This window comes from Lygodium microphyllum, chromosome 14 (genome assembly GCF_053477565.2).
Source record: "Lygodium microphyllum isolate KBCC chromosome 14, Lygodium_microphyllum_v1.1.10, whole genome shotgun sequence".
NCBI lineage: Eukaryota > Viridiplantae > Streptophyta > Polypodiopsida > Schizaeales > Lygodiaceae > Lygodium > Lygodium microphyllum.
In genome coordinates, this window is record NC_141148.1 from 32,402,905 (window position 1) to 32,418,065 (window position 15,161).

Sequence of the window (15,161 nt, forward strand, 5' to 3'; positions counted from 1 at the left end):
ATGGGATGACTCCAGAGGAGAGGTATACTGGTAGGAAACCAGATATTTCTCATTTGAAAATTTTTAGTTGCATTGCCTATGTACATGTGCCAGATGAGTTGAGATCCAAGTTGGATCCAAAAGCTGAGAAGTGCATCTTTATTGGTTACTCTCTGCAGCAAAAAGGGTATAGATGCTATAACCCTTCTACTCGTAAGTTTACAGTGAGCAGAGATGTTGTTTTTGATGAGATGAGTAGCTGGTATAAACCAGTAAATGTGATTGATTATGTAGATGCACAAAATGGTAATGCTGCACAGAATTCACAGCAGTAGTCACAAAATATTAGTGGACATGGAATGTCCTCTAGCAGTGGTTCACATTCTTCACCATGGACAGGCAGATTGAGATCAGGAGAATCTTCTCAAAGCAATGCAGATACTGGTATGCAGGTATCACGAAAAGGAAAAGAGAAGGTTGATCAGCCCATGTTTGATGTGAATGCAGGTCACTCTTATGTGGATGGTGAATCCAGTGGCTCAGAACAGAGCATTGATGATGAGTTGGGTATTCCTTCTATTGTTACACCTGGAGTAAGGAAGACCAGGGATGTTTTGAGAGCACTTGGGAGTGAACCCACTTTGCGTGAGAAAAACAGAGAAAGGTATTATGCTATCAAGATTCACTCCCAGGTGCTCTCAAAACATCCCTGGTCTTCCTTACTCTAGGTGTAACAATAGAAGGAATACCCAACTCATCATCAATGCTCTGTTCTGAGCCACTGGATTCACCATCCACATAAGAGTGACCTGCATTCACATCAAACATGGGCTGATCAACCTTCTCTTTTCCTTTTCGTGATACCTGCATACCAGTATCTGCATTACTTTGAGAAGATTCTCCTGATCTCAATCTGCCTGTCCATGGTGAAGAATGTGAACCACTGCTAGAGGACGCTCCAGGTCCACTAATATTTTGTGACTGCTGCTGTGAATTCTGTGCGGCATTACCATTTTGTGCATCTACATCATCAATCACATTTACTGGTTTATACCAGCTACTCATCTCATCAAAAACAACATCTCTGCTCATTGTAAACTTACGAGTAGAAGGGTTATAGTATCTATACCCTTTTTGCTGCAGAGAGTAACCAATAAAGATGCACTTCTCAGCTTTTGGATCCAACTTGGATCTCAACTCATCTGGTACGTGTACATAGGCAATGCAACCAAAAATTTTCAAATGAGAAATATCTGGTTTCCTACCAGTATACCTCTCCTCTGGAGTCATCCCATGTATTGCTGCAGTGGAAGTCCTGTTCATTATATAGACTGCTGTAGCAACTGCTTCAGCCCAATAAAAATCTGGCAGGTCTTTTTCATTGAGCATGGCACGAGACACCTCTCCAATATGTCTGTTTTTTCTTTCTGCAATTCCATTTTGCTGTGGGGTATGACTGCATGAATATTGCTGCTTTATGCCATGCTCCTGCAAGAACCTTGCAAACTCATTTGAGAGGTACTCTCCCCCTCCATCTGACCTTAGGCATTTTATTTGCAGGCCTGTTTCTTTTTCAACCATAGCTTTAAGAGTTTTGAAATGCCCAAAAACTTCACTTTTCTTTTTCATAAAATACACCCAAACTTTTCTGCTATAGTCATCAATAAAAGTGACAAAATAAGGACAGCCTCCAAGAGATGCTGACAGGCTTCACATACCTTATGCATTTCTGCAACCTTGAATCTAGGCAATCCTGCAACAATATTTTGGGCCAAGTCGCTGTACATTAACATGACCAATGCGTTTATGCCAGATATCAATATCTGCAACTACACCGGTCCCATGTGCAAACATTGCTGCACTCAATTCAGGCATGTCTGCATCCAATGTAAACATTCTGCCCTTCTTCTTTCCTTTTGCTATCAAGCGACCTTTATTTTTCATATCCTCAACAAAGCATCCATGAGGATTAAATCTGACCTGCAAGCCCTGCTCAACCATTTGACCAACAGAAACCAGATTCTTGGTGATATTCGGGACATGAAATACATCCGACAGGTATTTCTTTTTCCCATCCTGCATAGACAAAGGAATTTTTCCAATCTGCACAATAGGATGTGCAGTATCATCACCAGTCTCCAAAAATCCTGGTTTTTCCATTTTCCTTGCATCCTCCATCCATTCTGCATGACCTGTCATGTGGTTTGATGCACCTGAGTCAACATACCACACATCGTTGCTTTCTTCTGACTTGTCACAGAATTGTTCATGTGCTGCACCATAAACAAATGCTCATTTCTGTCATCACCCTGTCTACTAGAAGATGCATAATTCCCTTGTTGCAATTTTCCATTCATGATGTCATTCTGCTTTTTATAGCAGTCTTTAGCCATATGACCCATTTTACCACAGTAGTAGCATTCAACATTACTGTTTGCATTTTGGCCTCTTTGCCATCCACCACGACCTCTTTGGCTCCCCCTGCCTCTAGAGTTACCACGTCCTCCTCCATAGGACTGGTTTTCTTGAGTTTGCTGCATATTCTGATTTCTACCACGGCCTCCAAATCGGCCTCCTCTACCTCTGCCTCTACCTCTTCCAGCATTTGAGTAGAAGACAGCTTCTTTTGAAGTTCCTCCTGAAGAAGGTGCACCACCATTTCTCTGCTCCTTAGAAATTAGAAGAGCAATCAACTCCTCAAAATCAGGAAATCTTTCACGAACTGAAATGGATGTCCGAAACTGTGCATAATCCTTTCCTAGACCATTCAAGGTCACAGAAACTAAATCATCATCTTCCACTGGCGACCCAATGGAAGCAAGTGCATCTGCAATCTTCTTCACCTTCATGTGGTAGTCATTGATGCTCATACTTTCTCTTTGCACATTGTGCAACTCTTGCTTGAGCTGCATTTTCCTGGCTTGGGTATTTGTGCTGTACATCTTTGACAGAGTATCCCATGCCTCCTTTGGCGTACTTGCATCCTGAATATGCACAATCATAGAGTCTGAAATGCTGATAGACAGCCAGTACATAACTTTCCTGGCTCTCTCATGCCATGCTTTGAATGCCTGCATTTGCTGTTGATTGGGAACATCAGGAAGAACTGGTTCTTCTTCATTTCCTGCAACAAATTCCCAATATCCTTTTTCCATAAGGAAATTCGTCATTCTAAACTTCCATGCTTGGAAGTTGTTCTTGTCAAGCTTTTCAGTTACAATCTGTGAAAGAGAATCAAACGCCATTACAGAACACTGCGAAAAATTCTGTCATTGCAAAAACTCAGCTTCACCCTCACAAGGGCAAATCTGCAAAACTGGCGAAAGTGGTATTTGACCACATAGTCACTTCCTAGTGACGATTTTGCATAAACAGGAACCAAGGATGATTCTGAAACTCCCAATGTCTCTGCGCACAAGCATACGATGCAATTTCTACAATAACTTTTCATCGACTTGTAGAACAGTGGTCGCACACCATAAAACAGGGCCTTTTCCTCAGTGCGTGCAGAAAACTTTCGCCTCCAAAACAGGCCCCGAAATGGCCTCAAATCAAAAAAACAGGGTCGCCTAGGGCTAAAGCCCTTTCCCGCAGCATATACTGCCCTCTTGCTTCACCGCGAAGGGCGTCTCAACCTGAGACAATGCACTCCTACAATTTTCGGCTGTGCTACCTGCAGAGATCTACTCCCAAAACAGAAAATGAAAGCAACACTGCTCCTCTTACCAGACCACCGCGAACTTGGCTTGCTTTCTTGAGCTCCTTACCACGAACAAGGCTCTGATACCATGTCAAGATTGTGGGAGAGAAGGAAGGAGTCTCACTTGTAGCTTTCTTGCTTGCACAATGGGGGAATACACACAGGGGTGGAGGCTAAAAACAGTTTTTCCTCTTCTTAGTTGTGTAAGCCAAAAGAACTCTAATACAAAGAAATAGAAGAACCCTATATATGGGTCTCAAACCAAACTCAACTAACTAAGGTGGCATACTAACTGAGCCACGAACTAGAGTAGATAAGGATAGCTATCATGTAGCTATTATTCATGGGCAGTGTACCAACCGCGTCTGCAACTGACAAGTCAGTGACATAAATACACAACGGTCACCCTGGCGTATCACGAGTGGAGCTCGATATCTCAACATATGCTACTTGTCATTTATGTTGATGATTTGATTATGACAGGTGACAGTGATGAAGATATCCTTCATGTGAAAATGCTATTGAAGCAGAAGTTTGAGATGAAGGATTTGGGAGAGCTGCGTTATTTCTTGGGCATTGAGGTGATGAAGGTTCCTTTGGAGCAGAATGTGAAGCTGAGCGCAGATGCAGGTGAGCTTCTGGAAGACCCTACTATGTACAGACGCATAGTAGGAAGCTTGATTTATATGACTATTACCATGCCAGATTTGAGCTATGCTGTTGGATTGGTAAGTCAGTTTATGCAGGCTCCAAGGAAATCGCATTTGGATGCGGCTAGACGCATACTCAGGTATGTGAAGTCCACATTGCAGTATGGACTATTTTATGAAACTGGGGTTCAGATACAGTTGTATGGATACACTGACGCTGATTGGGCTGGTAGCATTTCTGATAGACGATCTACCAGTGGATATGTGTTCTCTTTTGGGAGTGCTGCAGTCACTTGGAGCAGCAAGAAATAGTCTACAATTACCTTGTCGAGCACAGAGGCCGAGTATAGGGGTGCAGCAATGGCTGCATGTGAGGTAGCTTGGTTGCATAAGCTACTTTATGATATGCATGAGCCTACAGATGGGCCAGTTGTCATTTATTGTGACAACATGAGTAGTATACACTTGGCAAATAACCCAGTCTATCATGCTAGAACAAAGCACATTGAGGTGCTTTATCACCATGTGCGAGAGAGGGTTTTACTAGGTCTTATTGATCTAGTTTATGTCAGCACAGAGGATCAGGTAGCTGACATATTCACGAAGGCATTGGGCGCAGAGAAGCTGCGCAAGTTCAGAGACCTGCTTGGTGTGCAGGAATTGGGATTGAGCTCGAGGGGGAGTGTTGAGATATCGAGCTCCACTCGTGATATGCCAGGGTGACCGTTGTGCATTTATGTCACCGACGTGTCAGTTGTGCAGATGCGGTTGGTACACCGCCCATGAATAATAGCTAGACGACAACTATCCTTATCTACTCTAGTTCGTGGCTCAGTTAGTATGCCACCTTAGTTAATTGTCTTTGGTTTGAGACCCATATATAGGGTTCTTCTATTTCTTTGTATGAGAGTTCTTTTGGCTTACACAAAACTAAGAAGAGGAAAACAGTTTTGAGCCTCCACCTTTGTGTGTATTCCCCCATTGTGCAACAAGAAAGCTACAATGAGACTCCTTCCTTCTCTCCCACAATCTTGACAACATCTTCATTTGATCTTGAGCCTTCCTTAGATTCACCTTGCATTGCTGAAGAAGGGTCTGCATTCTCTCCAACTCCTTCTTCCCATGAGGATTGATCTTTTCATTAAAGATGACTGTGGGTAATGGCACCTTGTAACCATACAAAGCCTCAAAGGGTGAAACTCCTATGCTCGCATGAGTGGAATTGTTATAAGCAAACTCAGCCAAGTGTAACCAAGAATCCCATGAAGTTTGGACATCATAGCAAAAATGGCGAAGATAAGTCTCCAACCATTTATTAACTCTCTCTGTCTGTCCATCAGTTTGAGGATGATAAGCCGTTGATGGAGCCAACTTAGTGCCTATAGATGTAAATACCGCCTACCAAAAGTTACTCATAAACTTTGAGTCTCTATCATGGACAATCACCTGTGGTAATCCATGTAGTCTAAAAATATGCTCCATAAACTGGTTGGCCACTTGAGAAGCAGTAAACTGAATCTTGGTTGGGATAAAATGAGCTGCCTTGGTGAGTCTGTCAACCACCACATAAATATTATTCCACCCCTTCTTGGTAGTAGGTAAGCCAGTAATGAAATCCATAGTAATATGAGTCCATTTACCTGTAGGAATAGGCAATGGCTGTAACAAACCTCCTGGCTTATGGGTGCTATCCTTATTTTGCTGACAAGGCATACACTTCATAACAAAGTCCTTGACATCTTTCCATAGTCCTTTCCAATAAAAGCTTTTGCTGATCCTGTCATAGGTCTTGAAAACTCCCAAGTGTCCAGCTAAAGGCGAAGAATATAACTCCTCCATAATTTTCCGCTTAAAAGAAGAAGTAGAGAGAATAACAATCTTGCCTTTCCACCAAATAAGACCATTTTTAAGCTGGTAATGCGAGTTTTCTTCCATAAGATCTTGCTGTAATTTCTGAAAGATTTGGCTAAATTCATCATCTAAAAGATAGACCTCCTGTAGTTCTTCAATCCAATCATTATGTAATTCTGTCATAGCTGAAACTTTGCAGGCCCACATACGAGAAAGAGAATCAGCTACTATGTTATCTTTGCCCCTTGTATGAGTGATATCAAAATCATAATTCTGTAATGTAGCTACCCAACGACGTTGCTTTGGAGTGATTTGCCATAGAAGCTATGAGCAAGAAGGGAGAGAAAGTGTGTAATTGTATTAATGTGTCCAAAAGATGTGAAAAATTACATCTTCTCTCCTTTTATACCAATGTTAGTGTGATATGGCATAATATCAATGTTATTAACACTAATTTGTTATTCCCAGCTTCTTACAAAGACAAAGCTCTTTCTATGCTCGATAATATCAACACAAGGCTAACTTGGTCACCGTGCAAAATTGTTCTACAATGCAAGGCGACGTAAAAAGATTTCATTGCCCAGTATACACGCCAAGGCCTCAAAAATGTAAGTTTTTTGAAAAATCTGAGCTAGCTCTGTATCAATGTAATGAATCTTGCTAAATAATCCCAAAAAGAGCCTGACATAAGAAACATCATTAGTCATGGCTCTCCCCATGGACAAGAGTTATCTTACGTTTCATATGTCGAAGGAATGCAAGTTTTCTCAAATAAAATCATAGATCAATAGAGCTAGATCACACAGAAGGATAATTTTGCTTCCACTAATGTTGATAATAATTAGGTGGAGAAGATTTAAATATTATTGATGTGAGATAGATCTTCTTTCAAGGGTTGAACTCATTGAGAACAAGATGTGAGATTCGCTAGATGACCACTATTCTATTGTGAGACTTGTAAAACTTCATGACATTAATGACCTTTGATGAAATATACATCCAAAAAAGAAGTGACATGTGAAACACGAGAGGGTGTAGGTTTCTCTTATCCAGAAGGCGAGTTTGTGTTTCATACGTCTTGGGCCTGCATTGTTTTATTGAAATTTGAGGTAGACTATATGATTAGTGTTTGTTTACTACTAAGTGATTGTAGATAACATTATATTAGAGATTTGGAGATCTATCCTAATTTTGAGCTATTACTTATTTTCTTGGATGTTTCAGATGGCTAGAACTAAAGCCACTAAAGGAAGCAAAAAGTTGATCCTAGAGGTCTTGCTTCAAAGATTCATTAGTCCTCCAAGCTAGAAGGAGATTAGATGTTAGATGTCTAAAGGATGTTAGATGTTAGACATTTAACATGCATGTTAGATGTTAGATGTCTAAAGGAGTTTTCATTACATGTTAGATGTCTAAAGGAGATTAGAAGTGCAATGAAGGCTCTGGATACTGCAATTCCAAAACTGTCTTTTCAAAGGCTTGTCAAAGAAATTTGTAACAAGCATAGTCTTGATAGTTTTAGATGGACTAGGGCAGCTCTCAACTATATTCAGGAGGCTACATAATATTTTTTAATTGAGTTTTTCCAAGATTCTTATATATGTGCTGCTCATGCACATAGGCTTATACTTATGGATAAAGACATGATAATTCTTAGAAGACTGAGATACAAGTTTTCAAAGGTCCTTGAACCAGTCTCCCTTTCTGATGTGAAGGCTTTCAATATTTTAAATGTGCCTCCATATAGAAAAAAGAAAGGTGATCTAAGTCTTAAGGTTGAAGATGTCACCCATGAAAAGGACACAAGACTACATGAGAAAGAGAAAAATGCCACAAGAGAGCAGGCACATAAATGGAGGGGGTATAAAAGAAATAATGAAGAAGAAAAGAAAGCAAACAAACTCCCATCTTTTGAAGAGGAGCTATCTACCCTTCTTGAAAGTGCTAACCCTAAGGGCTTCAATGTCTGTTGTTTTTTACATGGTGATATTAACAAAAGATCTGATATAGTTATTTTTTACTCTCACTGTGTTCAGATTCTCAAGAATAAAATGAGAGAAATAAATGACTCTATTCTTCTTGCTGGGATGAGGTATAGTATACCAAAATTTGTTTTTACTCACTATATTTTTCTAGCAATAGACTTTCATGTTGATGATTACTATCTCCATTCCTTTGCTAGGTATGTAATGCATGAGCTCCCCTTTGATATACAACGAAAAATTGAGGTTCTTGATCCATCTATCTCATACTATATGAGGAGTGATCTTGGTACAAGTGTATTTGATCATTGATTCAATTCAATTAACTTTGAAACTTTGGAGGTTCTTTTAATTCCATACAATTAAAAGTAATAATTTGATATTTTGTCAGATTTTATGAGATCTTGTTTTGCTAGATTATTGAAATATGATTTTTTTATGTTCTCATTGGAGCCTAATTGGAATAGACGGTGTGGAGAGGCAATGTTTTCTCATCAATTCTATGAAAGGAAGCCATGGAAATGTGAAGTTGTAAGTTATATAATCTAGGGTCTCCTTGATAATTTGATCATTTTTTTGCAGGTACTCTAAATATTCCTAGAAAGGACTCCTAGAAAGGATGTTCATTCTCCTAAGAAAGGTTCTCAAAAAAAGAAGTAGCTTTGCCTCATTGCTTGTAAGCCCTTGTATATAAGTCATGGAGATGGTCGACAAAAATTTACCACAAAATTTATACATGTATTTTATATTGATAGTAAAGATATCTTTTCTTCAATATCTTTGCATTGTATATTCTTCTCTCTCCTCATTGATATATGTTTTAAAAAAATTTACAAATGTTTATTAATCAAGAAGTGAAATCAGATATACACCTAAGTGGATATAATATAATATAAAAACTTACTCGTTTGTTATTAAGTTGGAACATAAATGAGTATGGTAGTTCAATATATTCATTCTGTAAATCCATCCTCACTTGATGTGGCATACATGATGATCTAACCTTTAGGATTGCAATAATATCCTCATTGTACCAAACATCAAGATCCACTATAGGATCTTTGCTAAAATTATCAAGATTTTAGTCTAAAGCAACTAGATTACCACTAACATAATGCCATCTACTATAATAAAAGCTAAGGATGAAATTTTGAGTAGCAATCATATATTTACAAGCTATAGAGTCTTGATCTATCTTACATAAAAATTTTCCTTCTGTCCTAGTGTTTCATCCCTCATCATCAACAAATTGTATAACATGATTATATGTTAGTCTCTTCACTGAAAGCATTGCCTTTGATCTTCTTATCTCAACATTAGAAAAGAAGTCAATACATATATTAATAGGCATGAACAAAGTAACTTTGCTTAGCCTACTTGAGATACTAGGTTTTAATGCTCTTTGCATCTCATGAAATATTTTACATCTATAGCCCTCACTAGTAGCTGGACTTGGCAAAGGCCATCAAAGCTTGAAATTTTGGCAAAAGAAGGGGGAATATTGATTCCCATTGGCTACGTTGCATGGGGACAATATAACAATGGTTATAGAAGAATATTCTACTCTTTGCAAGCTCTGTCTTCTTTCTACCTTTGTACATCTCTTCTCCAATCAAGCCATGCATCACATCAATAACATCAACAATAGACTCAACCTGTTGCCATTCCTCAAGATTAGAGAGATAGACATCTACAAGACAAATGAACAAATGTTATAATGGAAAACCTTAAACCAAGTTCAAGAAAAGAAAGACTTTAAGAATCAAATCCTTACCATTTGGTCTATGCATCAGAAGACTTGAAGTTCCAGGTTCCAAATATAGCTCTCTATGCATAAACACATATTGCACAAGTACCTCTTTTATGCTATTTTTATTTACTCCAAGCTTGAAATCTCGAATTCTACCCTAGATGAATGAGCTCTCATATCTTCACCTTTTTTCACGTTTTGCCTATTGCATAGTGATCCAACTGCTTTTGGTAATGATTGTAGGAATCCATCTTCCATCTTTTTGGAATGAGTTAAACACTGATATGGATGTGATTGGGAGCTTGGACGCCTTGTTGAAGGTCAAATTTCTATATCCATGGCAGAGAGAGAGAGAGAGAGAGAGAGAGAGAGAGAGAGAGAGAGAGAGAGAGAGAGAGAGGACTAAGCTACCACAAAGAAGGGGAAAACATGAGAGGGATAAAAGAAAGGAGGAAAAAAAATAAGTGCCAAGCTCTTTATGAATTTGAATTTAGATTAAACATGTCATTATCATTAATCCAAACATTTCATTAGATAAAAGTGGCCGGGATTGTATATCATTAATGCAAAGAATGTCATAATCACGAATATAAGAGGCTAAAAATAGATAATGATAATACAAAGTCATAATATTATTTATATTTATATTTATAAAATAATTTTTTGTATTTTTTAAAATAGAACTTCTGTTATGGAGACTCTACTCCAATTGGTTTAGAGCGCTCTCTCTCTCTCTTTATCTCCTAAAAGGCATTTTCGAGACCTCAAAACTCCCCTAATGAGAGGAACCTTGGAAGAGTTAGGGACCTGGCCAAACGCCTTGCCCTAGTAGAAAGCAGGAGAATCATGGCAGAAGCAAGGACGAAAGCAATGAAGGAAAGGCTAGAGGTCCAGCAATACGCCTTCCTCAATACTATACTTTATGTAACTCAAGATAGGGATGATGACCTTGTGGAAGGGTTAAAGAGAAAGCTGGAGGTCTCAAGGGGAGCCATAAAATATGGGCTCCAAGAGCACACCCCAAGGACCAACAATGCCCAAGCTTGGTGCAGCAAATGAAACTTTTGATGCAAGCGGGGCTCTTGATAGAGGAGTTAGAGCAGCTCGAAATTGGAGAACATGATCACTGAGAACAGCCAACTGCAGTAGCTCAGGTAGAACCACCAAGGGACGAAGGGCCCAATTTTGAGCAACCTGGTGACACAAAGGCACAATCTAGTGAATAGAGCCCTTCTCCACCTCCAACAACGGAAGAAGAAGGCCAAGAAGAAGAAGATCTTGCCACCACATAAAAAATCATCGAGGCCAAAAGAAAACACAAAGAGTTGGTTGACTTCATGAGGAGAAAGTTTAATGCCAGACTACAAAACATGCTTGATGTCTAGACGCCACAAACCGAGGAACAATTGCCGATCAATTGCGCACTAAAATTAAACCATTGGTAGTGGAAGAATGGGTCCACACCATTTGAATTTGACTTCTTCTACCCTTTTGCCACCCTCAATCAAGTGCTACCCCCTCCAGTTGAAGGAGTCATCCATGTCATGAAGAGGCTAGGGAAGCAATGGCTCAACAAGAGGGCTAGAAATCCCAAGTTATGGAGAAAAGAGCCTGCAAGGTACTAGGAGGATAAGGTTACAGAAGGGCCAAGCAAGCTCAAAGGCTATGAAGCCCGACCTAAATGGCGCCGAAGAATCTAGGACACCAATTTTGAGGCATGGATGGCTTTTTGCAACACACTACCATACGAAAGGGATGACCCCACCTACAAGGCTTACTCAAGGTGTCATGGTGTGGATTTTGACTAGGGGAAGCATGGCATGTATGGCTTCCCTTTGATCTACAACATCAATGCTACCACTCTTGTGACCTTTGGACCACGAGACCTCCAATCTTCCATTATCCACTTTTTGGATGAGTTCACAACATGCTCTGTTTACTGCAAAGTGAAAGAAGCAGAAAACGAGGCATCAAGAGGAAAAGCGCAAGGTGGAAAAAATGAAAAGGCTCCCTACAAGAGAGTGGACCCACCACGAGTACAAGACATAACCATGGATGTCGCAAGCAAGAAGACGCACCTTTAAATATAAGGGCGCAGCCAAAACCTCTGTAAAAGAGCACTAGGCTCCCTCCCGTGCAATTTGTAACGATGAACGGGCAGTAGGACTAAGCTAGAAAGAAATGAGTACAATGGAAAAAAGGGCCTAGGGATGTAAGAAAAAGGGAATAAGGGGATGATCACCTAAAAGGGATTTAGGGTTTTGTATATAAAGTTCAAAAAGTGAATGAGAGCTCATTCTTTGGTGTATGGCAAAGTGGACTCTTCTTCTTCTCTTCTTCTCTTCTCTTGCTTGCTTGTGAGTGCTTGAGGAAGGGAGTGTGAGTGAGTGAGAAAGTAAGCGTGTGAGGGTGAGGGATCTTGGAGGAGAAGCCCTCCTCCTTCTCTTCTCTTCTCTTCTTCTCTTCTCTTCTCTCATCCCGTGCGTGGCTATGGAGGATGGAGCTTGGAGGAAGAGGCTTGAGGATGCTTGAGCTTGCATCACGAATCATTGAGCTATCGGAGTGCTTGAGAGAGGAAACAACTCAATCGGGCATCAAGGTAAGCTCGCTACACTCGTAGAGAGAGATAGCACATCGACTATGTGAGAGGTAACCATTAGTGCTCGCTTGAAACGCTTGAATAATAAGGGGTCCATGGGTCTTGGTGGTTGAGCTTGAGCTCTTTGCCTCTATATTTTGGTTCCGTTGCTGTAAGGACAAACAGATTCAAGCTTGAGTGCTTGCGCGCTTCAAATTGAGCATCGAAGTAAAGGTTTCATCCCTGAATCGGAGCTTGAGATAGAAAGGAGGTTTTGGGTTTTAATCCGTGCTACAAGTATTTTTGGTTTTTGATGATTGGTTGAGTAGGAGAAATCATTTCATCACCTTGCTTTTGATTTTTGTCGCATTTAGAGTAGGATAGGAAGGAGAAATCAGAGTGGGAAGCTCACAGTTCACTGCTATAAAATAGTCATTCATAGGGCAATAACAAGGCAAAATGGAAAAAAGAGAGGGCTCAGATATCTCAGAGTCGCAGGTGGAGTGATTGGGAAGGTTGAGGTGCTAGCCAACAAGGGTTAAGGTCCTAGGTGACTAGGGAATATTTCGTTTGCAGTCTTGGCTTTGTGTGTGTGAGAGAGTAGAGAGAGAGAGAGAGAGAGAGCTTGCAGGGCACAAGACTACATCAAATTGATCGGAGCGTGTCAAAGCTTTGGGTGAGATTCAAGTATAGAATGCCCTTGGCCTACACTCCTTGATTCCTAGAAGTCCCGGTAGTTGCTAGCAACATTTAAGTGAAGATTTTTGGCAAAAACGTGATTGACACGTACTTTGGCCGATGGAATCGGACATTTTCCACAATGTCTGATTCTTAGAATCAGACCCAATGACTAGTCTGATTCCCAAAATCAAACTCGAACAAGCTATTTCCTCTGATTGGACGTAGCCATCCGATTTTGAAAATCGGACTAGCTCCAAATCGAACCAACTCTAAAATCGGACACACAACCTCGTCCGATCGGACGCTCGACCCGTTCGATGGTGACAATTGGACACACCACTACCATTCGATTCTGAGAATCGAATGAGAAGGAATCTGACACACTAGCCCATCCGATCAGCCGTCTGATCACCACAATCGAACCTAGTACCCTATCCAATTGGACATACATTCAATTGGACCGAACACCCCTGTCTGATTCCAAGAATCAGACGTATCCCAAGACCAACTTGAGCTATTCGATCAGACCTTGTTCAATTGTGACAATCGAACCCAAGTCCGATTATTAGAATTGGACACTGGTAAATTGGACGTCCTATTTTCAAAATCAGACACTAGTAAATCAAAGACAGCCTGAGGAAGAAAAAATCAGAAACTTAACAAACCCTAGCTAATGAGAAGCATGACCCACTCCGAAAGAACCCACCAAACACCTCACAGGTAGTTACAAATCTAGAAATCGTGGCCAAATAGTCTGGAATCATGTTTGGTGTTGTGGGCTGATTGCAAGACCTCAACTTGACCCTGAACGATCCAAACAGGATAGCGCAGCAAACAAACTCGAGAAGCAGGCGAGAATAGCTAGGAATCGAACACACAACCCTATCAAGCCAACCCATAGACAAGAGAGTCAAAGCTACACACACTTTGTTTTCTCACTCACTCTAGTTTCCATCGCTTGAAGCACACTTGAAAAGAGCTAAAAGCATGATTTCGTACAGTGCACGAAAGGGAACACACACATGCACACACTCACAAAGTGAGGGTAAGTTGAGAATTGGTTGCAATTAACAAGGAACTCACTTAGACTTTAAACTTTGAAGGAACCCACCAGTAAGAGAAGACCCAAAGACATAGAAGGGTGATCGAATCCCCAAAGGTAGGCCCAAGTGAAGAACATGGGCAAAAAGCCAAACGCAACAAGGGCATGCACTGTCATGGAAGTGGATCTACCCGACCTTATCAACTTGATCGACAAATTGGCAAAGCAGGAAGCTTTGGACATGGAAGAAGGCAGCTCAGGCCGTAGAAGCAACAAAGAGCTAGACCTAGGCGATTTTCCTAAGGCCGTCCAATAGTTATGCACAAATACGATGTTCAAACTCAGCTAGAACATCACAGTAGACCTATAGAGGATGTCATAGTAGACCTCGAGGAAAAGAGAAAGCTGGCTCACAAGGCTTTGCAAGGCCTAGCTACATACAACCAGGACCAGCAAACTAGCTTTTGCTAGAGTTTGGTGTGCCTATCGATTATCTGACAAAATGGGCAGAAGCACGAGCTACGAGAAAGAATGTCACTCAGACCACTACTAAGTTCCTATGGGAGCAAGTGATCTCACAATTCGGCTGCCCCATCAAACTAGTTAGCGGCCAAGGCACACACTTCATCAATGAAGTGATAGCTCACCTCCTGTCCTCCTTTCTAATCATCCATCAGAAATCCTCGCCTTGTTACCCCCATGCAAACGTTCAAGCCAAATCCACAATTAAAATCTTAGTAAATGTCTTGACCAAAGTTATCTCTGCTTCATGTAGTGATCGGGATAACAAGCTAATGGCAACCTTGTGGACCTACCGCACGGCTTATAAGATGGTTGTAGGACCCCCTTTAGATTGACATATGGTACAGAGGCAATCCTTTGCTTGGAATTCTTCGTACCAAGCCTCAGGACAGCCCTTCAAGAAAGATGGGATGGGAAGGAGGCATG